The sequence below is a fragment of the Syngnathus typhle genome, linkage group LG13, assembly GCF_033458585.1.
Source record: "Syngnathus typhle isolate RoL2023-S1 ecotype Sweden linkage group LG13, RoL_Styp_1.0, whole genome shotgun sequence".
Lineage (NCBI taxonomy): Eukaryota > Metazoa > Chordata > Actinopteri > Syngnathiformes > Syngnathidae > Syngnathus > Syngnathus typhle.
In genome coordinates this window covers 2,104,245-2,118,142 of record NC_083750.1, presented here as the reverse complement: position 1 = coordinate 2,118,142, position 13,898 = coordinate 2,104,245, and positions in this window count along the sequence as shown.

Below are 13,898 nucleotides of genomic sequence, written 5' to 3'. Positions count from 1 at the left end.
TGTTCCTTTCGTCTCTGCTGTTCATTTCAAACACGCTCCATACGACCGCAATGCTCTTGTATCAGACGCTCGCTCGATCACCTGCTAGTTTGCTGTCTGTCACAATGTACCCTACACAAATCCGAAACATTTGTTGCGGCTCCGAGTCACGACGAGGGGCAAGTTTTGGTTTCCAAGGGTGTTTTTATTCCTCTTCAACGTCTCTCCCATACAGAGCCGCCTCTTTCTATTGCGCGCACGGAGCGCGGTGGTGCGTTTAGGGGCAGTCGGAGAAATCAACGCCAACAAAAAAAATTACATCCAGCCTAGTTAAGACCATACCAAAGACTATAGAAATGGGACCCATTGCCTCCCTGCGTGTGTGACAATCATTGGGACTTAAAAAAAAAATAAATAAATAAATAAATTAAAAAAATTTTTTTTAAAAATTCATAAAAATTGGGTGCGTATTATACATGGGTACAAGCTTTTTTCCAGCATCAGCATGCCATTCTTAGGGTGCGTACTATACATGGGGGCGCACTATACACGGAAAAAAACGGTAGATGCCCATATGACAGCAAAACATGTCATTGTCAGATTATTGCAGTGCTTCTCAATTATTTTCTGTTACGCCCCCCCTAGCAAGAAGAAAACTATTCGCGCCCCCCCCCTCCCCACCGTGACTATCCTAACTTGTCTTGTAAGTCGTAAAATGTTGCACTGTCGCAAACGTCACAGAAGTAACAATGAGAGCGCCACTGCCCCCTGCTGGGAAGATGCGCAATTACACTTTATTCTAGTACTGCAAAAAAAAAAGCCTGTTCCCCAGGGTCACACGCGCCCCCCCAGGTATAGCACCCAAGGGGGGCGCGCCCCACTATTTGAGAAGCACTGGATTATTGGAACATTCATAGAGCTCCTGTCCTTACAAGAAGTATGACAATACTGTTTGTATGCCCAACGACAAATTACCAGGGATCAAATTGTGTGTGTGCACTAAAGTTAGAATTTGCAAATCAAGTGGTAAATGAATGCAACTTGAAGATAAATAAAAAAATTAGAATGTACTGTCCTTGTGTGCGTGGGAGGGACTAGCTCATGATCGACCACAGGAAATGGCCAGCCTGTGACGAATCATTGGTGCTGGGACCTGCCCTACGCGCGCGAGAGCTGTGAATGTGTGTTAAAATGATGAAGCTTGGCTAAACTTTTAGTGTAAAGAAATTTGCTAGACTGTGGTCTATCCAATTTGCACCGCGGAACAGAAACGATTTGGAAAGATAAAAATGAGAGGAAAAGAGAAAAATGTGTTTGCGAACAGAAATTTATCCACACTAGTGCATGTTAAGTGTCGAGCCCTCATGAGAAATTTGAAAAAGAAAAACGACAGAACATGCTTTCAGGAATTGGAAGAAGCAAAATTGTGAATTTAAGACATTGCAATGCTACATTTAATAGGAATAATTGATTGATGGTGTTATAGAATTATACAAACTGCTATATGCGAGCTAAATCTGAGAAATTGAGTTCGTTAAATCTAAAAACAAAGAAAAATTCAGATTAATTTGCCAGTAGTTTTTATGAGTTGAGTTTTTTTTTTTTGGATTGGTGCATTGTTCTATCAGGAACCTTGAGTTGAAAATGGTATATGAATGTTGTGTGGTGAGCTTGGATGAATTGAGACCAATGTGATGGAAAGACTCCTTTTTGGAGACTGTGTGTGAGATGCAAATGAGCATTGATGAATGATTCCCTTGAATGATAGGAAAATACAGGTTGAATGGTTGAAGCTGTTGGCGACAACTATGGAAAATTAGTAGAGCGACTTTGCTGAAAGAGTGGTTTTCAGTAAGTTGAATGCTAAAATGAGAAACATAGCTTTTGGATTAATGATTAACTAGAGAAAAAACTGGAGAACCAGTAACACATGCAGAAGATGTGTGAACTGGGAAATTGAGAAGCGTTTTGGAAAGAAAGTCAAATTAAATGATGGAATCATATGTAGTAAAGAACACATTCTCCCAAAACGTTTGTCAAGGTGTGAGGCATAGGCGTTGCCAAGCCTCAGAAGGAGGGACTGAATAGGACAGATAGTGGAAGATAGTAATAATACAACACTTTACGACATATGGATTTTCTAATACATTTGGTGTCATACTGTGGTAAATTTGTATTCTGGTATCATGCAATGTATATCTCACTAGTAAGCCTAAGTGTGACCGGGTCATGTTTCGGGTCAGGTTCGTGCGGGATTGTTTGGGCCTTGGTCCATGATCTCATTGGCACGAGACATCTGGTTTCCATTAACAACTGACAAGATATGCACCCGAGTGAGGAAAGGGAGGCTAACTCATAAATAATGAGGAGATATTGGGAGTAATCTGTTGGTCCTTTCTTTAAGACCCTTCCTGGTGTAGATAGGTTAGCAACACGAGAGATTTAGAGGTTCAAAAGAAAGACAACAACATTATTGATTTGGACAATTGCAGGCTAACAGGAGCATGAGAAAGAAGAACTAAGAAGCGGGATCCAATTTGATCAGGGAGATTGGAAATTCACAGCACCATATTCTAAGTAACATTTTTGAGCAAGCATGACACAGGTAATAAGGTTTGAGAGATCAAGACGTAGATCAGGGCTGGATGTGGAACGCAGACCTCTGAGTTAATTTTGAATAATGTTACTGAAGACACAATGTACTGTCCCGTTAAATTGGAACTATAGACAAAACGTAGCTCGAAAATAGGATGAGTTACAGGATTTACAATATAAAGACGAGATTGCTGTTACTAGGAGAATTTGAAGTTTGGTAAACAAACGTTACTAGCGAATTGATGGCAGCAGCTACATTTGGTTACAAGTTTGATGTCCCAGTCTGTCACTCTCAGTGCCAGGATCCCTGAAACTCGATCCCGAGACTCTGCCTGCAGCCATGGACGTCTACAAAACGGTGCCTGGCTTTGAGGCACCTTTGACCTTTGGCGAGGACAAAGAAAGACTGTTGTGCTTGGAGGGGGGCAAGTACACTCCGGAGGAAAGACGACATCCTCGGGGACAAAAAAAAGACAGTGAGAAGCGGAGGAACTCACAATGTTGAAAATGGACTCATTTGAACAATGGACTCATTCGAGAGTGATGGATGGGTTGGCTCTGAAGCAACAACAAAAGAACACCTACTTGCAGCAGAAGACACATGGACATGAAGTGGCCGACGGCCAAATCGCACTCCTTGCTGTGGCGTGGCTAAACTTGGTGGGGCTTGAGTCAAAGTGGACAGGAGCTTCATTGTGCACTGAGTTTGACAGAACTGGGGAGATTTGATAAAAATTCAATAATGCGTAGAGCTACAGAGAGAAGCATCATGGTCAGAGATTGAACAGATTGGACAAAAGAAATAGGCTAAAACGGTGAGAAACAAGAGCGAGATCTGATGTTTTGGCTCATCAGGCATAAGTAGAAATTGAGTTAGATAAATTTTAAAATAGGACATTTGGACTAAAGTGAATTCAGTCAAGAGGAAGCTAGGTTGCTCAATGTACCTACTCAATAAAATAGTAAGTTCGTTGCACCACAGTGGAGTTTGGGTGGTCAGAAAGTTGGATACGTTGAATTTTTGACTTTCACACAGTCATGCATAGGAGTCGCACAAGGCGGCAGTTAACAAGATAATGACTGCAATAGGGATCGGTTACAACTGCACCGACATGGAAAAGTAGAAGCAAGGGAGTTGAGTAAGGGATTATATGCAGAACAGTCCGCTATACAGTTACCAATAGGAGGTTCTATCAAAATAAGCTACAGGAGAGATGTATAGAATCCCTTTGTCTGTGGTCTGTGTTCGTGCGTAATCTCTGTAAAGTTGTGTCAGGGTGTTGTCGTTTGTCTGAGCCTTGGGTGCGCGCTCGGTGTGTGTGCGTTTATGTGCACAACCTGTGTGGGTGCGAACGTGTTAGGAAGAAGACGGCATGGATAAGGGAATCTCCTTTAAGACAGTAAATGGGAAAGCCCCTGTCATGAACGGTCTTTGGTTAGGAGGAATCATTAGGAAGTGCTCAAACTCTTCTTTCAAACACTCCTATCTGCCTCGTTAAAAAGGGCATTACAATTGACTACAAGAGTTGCAAAGGGCAGATGAAGAACAGTCCTTGGCAGATTATATGATCAGGTCCCTCAAACCGAAAGATATGTCCAATGCAAATCTACTGCCGCCTGATCTTTCCTCCTCACAGGTCGACAACCCCATCACTTCAGGAGACTGGGTCTACATCAGGGTCATCAAAGGAAAGAACTGGGCCAGCCATGGTGGGAGGGACCATTCCAAGTCTTGCTGACTACCACCCTCCGCAGTGAAGATCGCTGAATGACCCAGCTGGATTCACCTTAGCCAACGCAAGCTACAAGGAGTGCTGGACCCCTCATTTCGGGACGGTGGCGAAGTCTGCGAACAACGATCCCAACTCCGCTAGGCGGGGGTATGTCTCGGTGTTCCTGTCATCTTAGTAGCAACGGGGCTCCACATGCCAGGTGGATCCTCTGCTGCGTTGTGGTTGGAGCATGCTATGGTCTATGGACACATCTGAACAGACCAAGTGATAATGTTGACCGTGGAAAATGATGGTCACACGATGAGAACTTTGAGGACTGGTCATGAGACCCCAGAAACCCATACGAAACCAACGCTTGGTACCGGTATGTGAAGGTCACTGTGAGAGCGCACACACAGGTGGGATGTTATGTGTGTGTTCAAAAACTCCCCTTGCTCCACACAAGTTCACTTAGAGGCCAAAGCAATGAATGTCACTGAAGCTAAATGTATGGCATCCATGGGAGGAGTTGGATATCAACACTGTGCTGTCACAGTCAGTGACGCTACCCCTACCGCCCTGGACTCGAATTGAATCTGTGATCAAACTCTTTTGGATTTATCCCAATGTGACTGTTGGAGGACGACAGATGCCACAAGTGGCCTAAACCAGGACACTACCTGGAATGGACTACACGTGTTTCATCCAAGAAAACAAGACCCACGAATGCATTCACGACAACTGCTCTCCAGGAGGGAACTGGATGGGAGCTTTGGACATCACCGCTGTGTGCCATGATGGGAGAGCCATTTCAAGGCGTAAGGGCTCTCCTGCCAACATGGCTGCACCATTGGACGGGACCTACTTCATTCGGAACGGATCGTGCCTTTATTTATATTTTTTTATTGATAGCATTCTGGTCGCCTAAGGCAGAGGGACTGTGTGAGACTTTTCCTGCATATTAACATGGGCCAGCAGGTTTTTAGATCACACAATAAGTTTGAACTGGAGTATTGAGGGAAAACCTCATCTTCACTCATTGGTTGTTGTTTTTGTCGTGTTTCACCCTACACGTTCCCCGACCCGTCCGCTGTCGCCTCAGTTTTTTATTGATTTTTTTTATTATTGTTTTTATTATTTTTACTATTCTTTCTATTTTCTTCCTTGTGTTTGGTTGATCGGGTTCACATAATCATATGATAAAACAGGAGGGATATGTCAGGGTTTTCTAAAACTATCTTGATCGTATGATTATGTTGGAATGTGTGTAACCAGTAATAAATAACCTAGCTTGTCCCATCCTACACAATGTCGTAAAACATCCCCTGCTCTGCTAATCTAGAGGTCAAGGGCTTTAACTTGTCTATTCAGTCCACTGTCACCCCCACCCTTTTTCTCGTAATAAAGATGCTCTTGTGGGAAGCGAGAGTCAGACTTCATTCGACCATCGCTGTAAGCACAGCGACGAGTGAACTCTCCGCCTGCAGGTGCCCAAAACGACTAACTTGTCTCCGTGTGGTTCTTGCAAAATAAGTTAGAGTGAGCACCACTCTAACAAAAGTGTTGTTAAATAAAATATTAGCTATAATACGCATTTTGTTATTTGCTGATTGAAACTGCTAATTAAACTGTGAATTGAAACTAATAGGTAGAGAACTGAACTCTCGCTCTTTATATTGCTGACGTGTCTTGCGCATCCATTCTGCGCATACTGTCATGGCAGCCTCCTTATGATATCCGGTCTGCGATGAAGATTAAAAAACAAACATTATTTGACAATAACACACCATCGAGGATTGCACCATCGCATCAAACGATGTGTCGTCAATTATGAATTTTACTGACTAAGTGTGTTGGGCAGGATGGCTGAATGCGATGCGCGATTGACGTGTCTTGCGCATCCGTTCTGCGCATAGTGTCATGGCGGCCTCCGTATGATATCCGGTCTGCGATGGAGATTAAAAAACAAACAATATTTGACAATAACACACCATCAAGGATTGCACCATCGCATCAAACGATGTGTTGTCAATTATTAATTTTACTGACTAAGTGTGTTGGGCAGGATGGCTGAATGCAATGCACGATTGACAACAAACAAGAAGAAAGGTGATTTCAAGTTTTATTTCGAGGGAGGTTTTCTTCAAAACTTGTTGTACTCATGCATAATCCGCACCCCAGATTTTAGGACAATAAATTAGTTAAATTTTGCGCATTATGCACGGAAAATCACGGTATATGGATCTAAATAGCATTTTAGTGGATTGAGGCAGTGCTCTCTGCATCACATGTGATTAACATGCTAAAGTCAGAGGCAGCGAGTCCCCTATGATGAGCCGCATGGCCATGTGTATAATACCCTCTCTCTCTTTCTGTGCGCACCCCCCTCCACTTAGCTTAAATCGATGGGCCTTCCTCCAGCCCTGGCCATTCAACAAAGCAGGCCAAGCGAGCTAGTGAAAGAGTGCCGGAGGATTCGGTCCCGCGGTATGGCTTCAGCCATACTGCTGAAGCTGGATTTACTCAACTCACTGGAGTGGCTTTTATTCATGGATAAAAATGAGCAAAATGAGAGCGGCTGATGTCAAGTGAGGGAAGCAAATGAGAAAGACTCCTCTTGTTGCTCACTTTGCCGTCCCCTTGAATCACACTCGACCCCCCACCCCCACTCAGTTCTTTCTCATTTCAATCTCCGAGTGAACTGTTGGGAGAATGCCTCATCCTATTACATCACGTCTGTCGTTCATCAAAGCGACAGGATGTGAATTACCCTGTCCGTGACACCTAAATCATGGCGCTACCCAAAGCCCGGGGCTACACAGAATAGCTGTTACGACATCTGGATGGCTGGGATGAGACAGGGAGCCTCCTGACGGGCTTGACTGAGCGACGCTGCTTGCCGTGTACTCCAAAATTATTTAGCACTCTTCAAACATTGCTTTTAGATTTCCAAAGAGGGGAAAGTTAACACTGTCAGGATCACTGTTCATCCTTTTATCCATCTTAGTGGATTGGAGATTTGTACTCACTGTAAAAGTCCATCGTGCAAGTTTAGTTGTGACACATTTTAGCACTAGTATACATTTTGGAAATGATTTTCCCCGAGCGGCCTGTGTATGTATTTGTGATCCAGTCAAAGCGTAGGACTGCCACAGCACTTACCTTTGATTTTCCTCGACTCCTTTCTCTGGATGCTTTTGACACCCGGCTGGAGCTCGGCCTCTGCTGACATCCTCCACTGCTGAGTCCTTTGTCCGTCTCACAGCAAGTCCACCATGGGGTTCGCGGCCACACTAGTTCATCCAACTCCCAGACTCAATCCCCCAACTTACCACCTTACTTACGGGCTCGTCGCAGTCGGAATAATCAATCTCATACTCATGCCTGGTACTCCTCTGCAAATGAAGATCCAGCCTTGATAAATAGCCCTCTTCACTTTGCCATTTGTGCGTATTAGCAAACAACACATGAAGAGCTTGATGAGCTTGTTGATCCTCTTGAGAAAAGCTTCAGGTCTGGTTTGACGTCCTCTGGAGTAAGCCTCCGTGAAGGTCAAGTATCACATGGTCGACCGGTGCTCTTTTCTGAATGTTCACCTATTGCTGGCGAATAATTCCTCCCGAGGGAGGCGGCGGCATTGATTGAATCAAAGAAAGTTCTTCACAGTAGGTCAGGAGTGGCTATTATTCCCCCAGAGAGAATATAAGATGTGATCACACAGCCTCACTCAACCCTGCAAGGAGATGAAGGAGGAGACACTGTTAATGTTGAAATGGAGATAGTTCAAAAATTCAACTGAGACATACCCCCAGATTGTTGATTACAGGTTTAATTGAACATGGCACATGGCAGGCGCAGATTTACCAAATCAACAAAGATGTTATTAGCTCTTCTGGATCATCAAACCTTAATGAAAGAGCTGCAAGTGCATGCTGCTCAGCGGCCACCCTTGAAGGAGAAGATTTTTATGTGCTGCCTGTGAGTAAATTGTGCACATTAAAGCACAAGTGGGGATTTGCATGGAAACGGCCAGAAGATCAGGCCTACAGCACAAGCGGAAGGCAGGCAAACGACAGACTGTAGTGGAAATCCTGGCAGGGCTGGAACCCCCCCATGTTGTGCTTTAATGCCCTTGAATCATCTACTGCTAACAATGGCGGAGAGCCAAACTGGCATGACAGCTGCCGCTACTTGTGTTGGCATGGTGACAGGTCTTTGTTGGAGAAGACCCTCAGCCGAAACAGACCAAAAAAGTGCTGAACGTATCGCATTGTCAAGTATTCCCATCATTTCAATAGCGCTCCTAACTTGTCTGGTTTCATGTTCTTCCACTGATGAAAAAAAAATCTCGTAATAAATAAATAAATACATAAAAAATGGCTGGCCTCTAATGTGGCTTCACCTGAAACCATGACCGATTGTAAGCACGTGTTAAAAAACAAAATTGATTTTAAAAATCAAATTTACCACCTCTTAGCATATCTATACACGCAACCGTACCAAGTAAACATCATAATATATTTTTACAACTGCTATCAGTATTGATGGCAAAGCAGGTATAAATGCAAGACCGCTAGGGAAGTGACTCGGTCAGCCAATCATGAGAGGAATGCATTAAGAACTCGCACTTCTCAAATTTCTTCAAAATGTCACGCCGCTGGAGTGTGCGAGCTGTTTATTTTTTCCCCTCGCCATTCGTCAGCGAACATACGCACAGCTTCACGTACACGACTGCACAAATGGAGACACGACGCTGCCTGCTTGCCATCCTTTCTTCTCCTCTTATTTCCTTCAAAAGCTCGTTGGTTGCCGTTGCTTCATCAGCACCACTTCTCCTCATGCGTCTCGACCATGTGCCTCCTCTCATGCACGCTCAAAGACAGATTCTCAGACGAGGTTGTGGAATGATGAGAAGTATTTTTCTTGTCACAAAAAATAAGCTTATCAGAAAGCCATTACTAGTGAGAGAGAGCAGACATACCTTATTGTATTTGATGAAAGCGATTTAATGTGATGTGCATACAGCTGCTTTTTTTTTCTTCAAAACCAATTCTATCTAGGTCACCCGCACTCCACCGTGTTCTCTGTGTTTTAACAGCTTCCACTGCCTCGTATGATTTGGGTCAGAGTTAACGAGCATCGCTCGTTCCTCCAGTTACTCTCAACTGTTACAGGATGTCAAAAGTCCCAGACAAAAGCCATATCTTATTTATATTTTTGCTCATTTTAGTGAAGAGGGGGGAAAAAATTATGGCAGTTGATTTCTGCCAGCATTTTATTATTTGCTCACTGCTGTCTTTCTCAGTCTGCTCGCATTTCGTAAACCACCTCTGGAGATGTTTATTACCTGCCTATATACAGTGGAGCCTCAGTTTTCGAACGTCCCGGTTCTCGAACAAATCGGTATTTGAACAAAAAATTCAAGATTTTTTTGCTTCGGATGTCGGACGAAATTCGGTTGTCGAACCTCACGAGATGAGCCGAGAGGACCCGCATGCCAACTGACTCCGTTCGTTATTACGTTCGCGTTACTCTGAGGATTGCATCAACTCTAATCATGCCTCCAAAGGAAGCAAGTGGGAGCAGTAAAGCCATCCTAAAACACAAATACGCTCCTAAAGCAATGCGACACTGAGCGCCCGGCGCGCTGCGATTGCGCGATCGGACCAAATTAAGCTCCCTGCGCACTGAGGTCCACTTAAATTTTGCAAACTCCATTAGGACTTTAAAAATATTTTCTAAACTTCAGCGACCGCTCTGTTGGAATGATGCGACCAGCGCGGTGCAGTTGCACGGTCGGCGGCGCGCTACGGTTGCGCGTTCGGCGGTGTGCTGCAGTTGCGCGATCGGACAAAATTAAGCTCCCTGCGCACTGATGTCCACTTAAATTTTGGAAAGTCCATCAGGACTTTAAAAATATTTTCTAAATTTCAGTAGCGGCTCTGTCACAATAGTGCGACCAGCGCGGTGCAGTTGCGCGGTCGGCGACGCACTACGGTTGGGCGTTCGGTAGTGCGCTGCAGTTGCGCGATCGGACAAAAATGCGCAAATGAAAAAAATGCTTAAAAAAGGCTGGCTTTTTTGGTTTGAAGCGGATTAACATTGTTTCCATTATTTGTAATGGGAAAACATGATTCGGAATTCGAACGATTCACTTCTCGAACAGCAGAGGCGTAGCCAGGAATTTTTCCAGTAGGGGCGCACGCCCACAGGAAAAAAAATCTAACATCACCCACGCCGTTCGCTGATCGCTAAAACAACATCCGGGTCGGGGAGGCAAACGGTGAATGGATAACATCGCGCACATAGAATAGCGCAAGCACATTCGCGCAAGACCGAAAGAAAAAAACGGCATGAAAATGAAGAATCGAAAAAGCTCGATTTTTTTCAACCGGGGCGCAGGGAGTCCGAACCACATGCTTGGTAGGCCAATTGAGCACCCCAAATTGCCCCTGAGTGCGAGTGTGGATGGTTGTTTGTCTCTGTGTGCCCTGCGATCGGCTGGCAACCGGTTCAGGGTGTCCCCTGCCCGCGACCCCCGTGGGGACAAGTGGTATAGAAAATGGATGGATCGATGGGCACAGGTTGAGTCTTATTACAGTTTACATAATTTATTGTAGAAAAATATATTATTAAAACATTTTTTTGAGACTCCTTTTTCCTTGTATTTGGGTCCCAATCATGCAAAACGTTAAAGTGAAATAAGTCCACTATGCCTTCCACGTATACCACTCACATTAGTAACATCATTACCGTTTGAGGCGGCTCGGTGAAGCACTGGCTAGCACGTCCGCCTCACAGTTAGGACGGTGCGGGTTCGATTCCACCTCCGGCCCTCCCTGTGTGGAGTTTGCATGTTCTCCCCGGGCCCGTGTGGGTTTTCTCCGGGCACTCCGGTTTCCTCCCACATCCCAAAAACATGCTTGGTAGGCCGATTGAAGACTCCGTATTGTCCCTAGGTGTGAGTGGGAGTGCAAATGGTTGTTTGTCTCTGTGTGCCCTGCGATTGGCTGGCAACCGGTTCAGGGTGTCCCCCGCCTACTCCCTGATGACGGCTGGGATAGGCTCCAGCACGCCCGCGACCCCCGTGGGGATTAAGCGGTTCAGAAAATGGATGAATGGATTACAGTTTGACATGCACGCACTTAAAATTTAAATAAAGTAAAACTACGAAGCACGAGTAATATGTCATCGTAAAACTCTTTCTGCTTAATTAACATGGACTAATTACCGATCTGATGAGATGGCTACGCTGGGCGAGAAGTCAGGCAAAGTGATTAGTGTTCATTCTGAAGGCTTAGTCTGCTTAGTTGTACCAAATTTCATGGCAGTCTACATTTTGCGATATTCCAGTTTGGACTGAGCACATTGGATAAAAATTGAGGGAGGGATGGCAATGAAAAGAAAATAACCATGTCTGTTTGTTTGTTTGTTTGTTTGTTTGTTTGTTTGTTTGTTTGTTTTTTCAGAACAGAACATTTGAATACACTGGAAGCAGAAAAATGGGGATGGGCACAATAGCACGAAGCTAGAAACTAAAATCCATCCCAAAAGAGAAATACTGGCGTGTTAGTCTTTTCTTTTCCTTGCCTTCCAAGGTGGAGGAACTGCCAACATCACCCTGTTTAACTATGGCTCATTGGTTCACCCAATTCTGACAAGATGGAGGGTCTCTTACTCGGACGAAACAGTCAAGCGCCAAGGAGGAAAAAATATATATATATACATTTGGATGTTTGGAGCGCCCTTTTAGTTTGTGTTGAGAAGCGATGCCCCGTTGCTTCAGGGTGAGCAGCTACAGCTGGAAAGCTAAGTAGACATTGCCACACAGTTGCTTGGCTGTGCAGATTTGTGTCAAGCGCGAGAGCCTTGGAGCTGTGCGCGGAGTTGGGTCATGGTTAACCAATCCGGGCACAGCAGCAAAAAGGCCAGGAACTGTGGCCCTGTTTGTTGACTTATACATTACCCTGTTAACCAGCTTGGGCTGCCTGTGGATTGCAAAAGTATTTTCCATTTAGATGGAGTGAGAGACAAATTAATATGTCATAAGGCTGATACTGATTTTAGTATCACACAAGATAAAACTTTTACTAATCATCCGATTCATTAAAAATTGTATTATGAATAACTTTTTAACTTTTTTTTACATATTTTTTTAACATTTTTGGTTCATAATCACTGACTATTGACACTGATCGATTACTTCACATTTAACCTCAAGCCCTCACCCCCCATAGGAAACAATGGGAAAGGTCTCGCTGTCCTGAAATCTAAAGTAAAATTTCTGCAATTCAATAAGGTATGACATATTTGAAGAAAACTCTTTTTTAGATTTTTTTTTTTTTTTTAAACTTGTCTTGTAAAACTTATCCAACCAAAATTTTGTTCCACCGAAAGGTGTTTAGATTCCGCACACTACTTTTCTATACCGTATTTTTCGGACTATAAATTGCGTTTTTTTTTTTTCATGGTTTGGGTGGGGGGGCGACTTATACGCAGGAGCGATTTATATGTGAAATTATTCTCAAATTTTCAACATTCAAAAATCCACGATGTAGTGAAACCGTGGTAAATGAACCGTGATGTAGCAAGGGATTACTGTAATCTGAACCGCAACTGCAGCCCGGCGCATACGCGGCGGTGTTTTACATAAAGGACAAAGGATTCGATCGTGGGATTTAATGACTTGGAGTGACAGAGATTGTTTGATAAAATTGTTGATTATAATTATATGGGCCTGTGACACACAACACACAAATAGATAATGTATAAACCCTTGATGTCTATTGTATGCAAATGAGGTAGGCAATAAACCCGTGTATGCAAATATAGGTAGGCAATAAACCCTCGCCAGTCTGGCTGGCGCCACGATAGCGCCAGTCAAGAGGGGGGCACTGTCGCCATTTTGGTTTGGTGGCGCCATTTTGGATGGGGTTATGTCTGGGCATGTATGGGGCCTATATTATATGAGCCGGATGCAGAGTCAGATTTTCTAACAAAGATTGATAAAATAGATTTGCATCCATTTTTAGTGAAACAAACCAAATAAGTGATACATCTGAGCTAGATTTGCTACCAGCCAGTGGTGCGTCTAGGGGTCAAGGGAGGAGTTTTGTTGAAGGAGCTGTGTTGCTGCACCTGTTTTAACATACAATAGTGCTGGAGTCATTAAAGCGTCGTTTGGGTCCGAGTTGTCTCTGTGTAACTTTGTTGAAAAAAAAAAGACATCTGAAGAGTAGAGTCAAGACATCTGAAGGAAATTTAATATACAATAGTTTGAGGTGAGGTAAAGTCATTTAAGCATCGTTTACTGTGCTGACGAAGTTATCTGAAAGGCAGAGACTAGGTGGTGGGAGCATTTATTTTTGGAGGGAGACATATGAAGGCCTCTGAAGGCCTTATATTTCAGTATATTTGATGTACCTCCAGTATATTTCGTATGTTACAATTTGTTTAGATAGTTTTAGGAAAGTAGCCCAAGTTAAAAACATGTCCTGACTAAAAACACGTGATACACAGAGGTGTGGTTTGGGGAGAGGGGCTGGACCTGCTGGTGCTGCTGCTATATTACGGCAGAGTATTGAGCGGTGAGTTCACAGAGCTAAGCTAAAG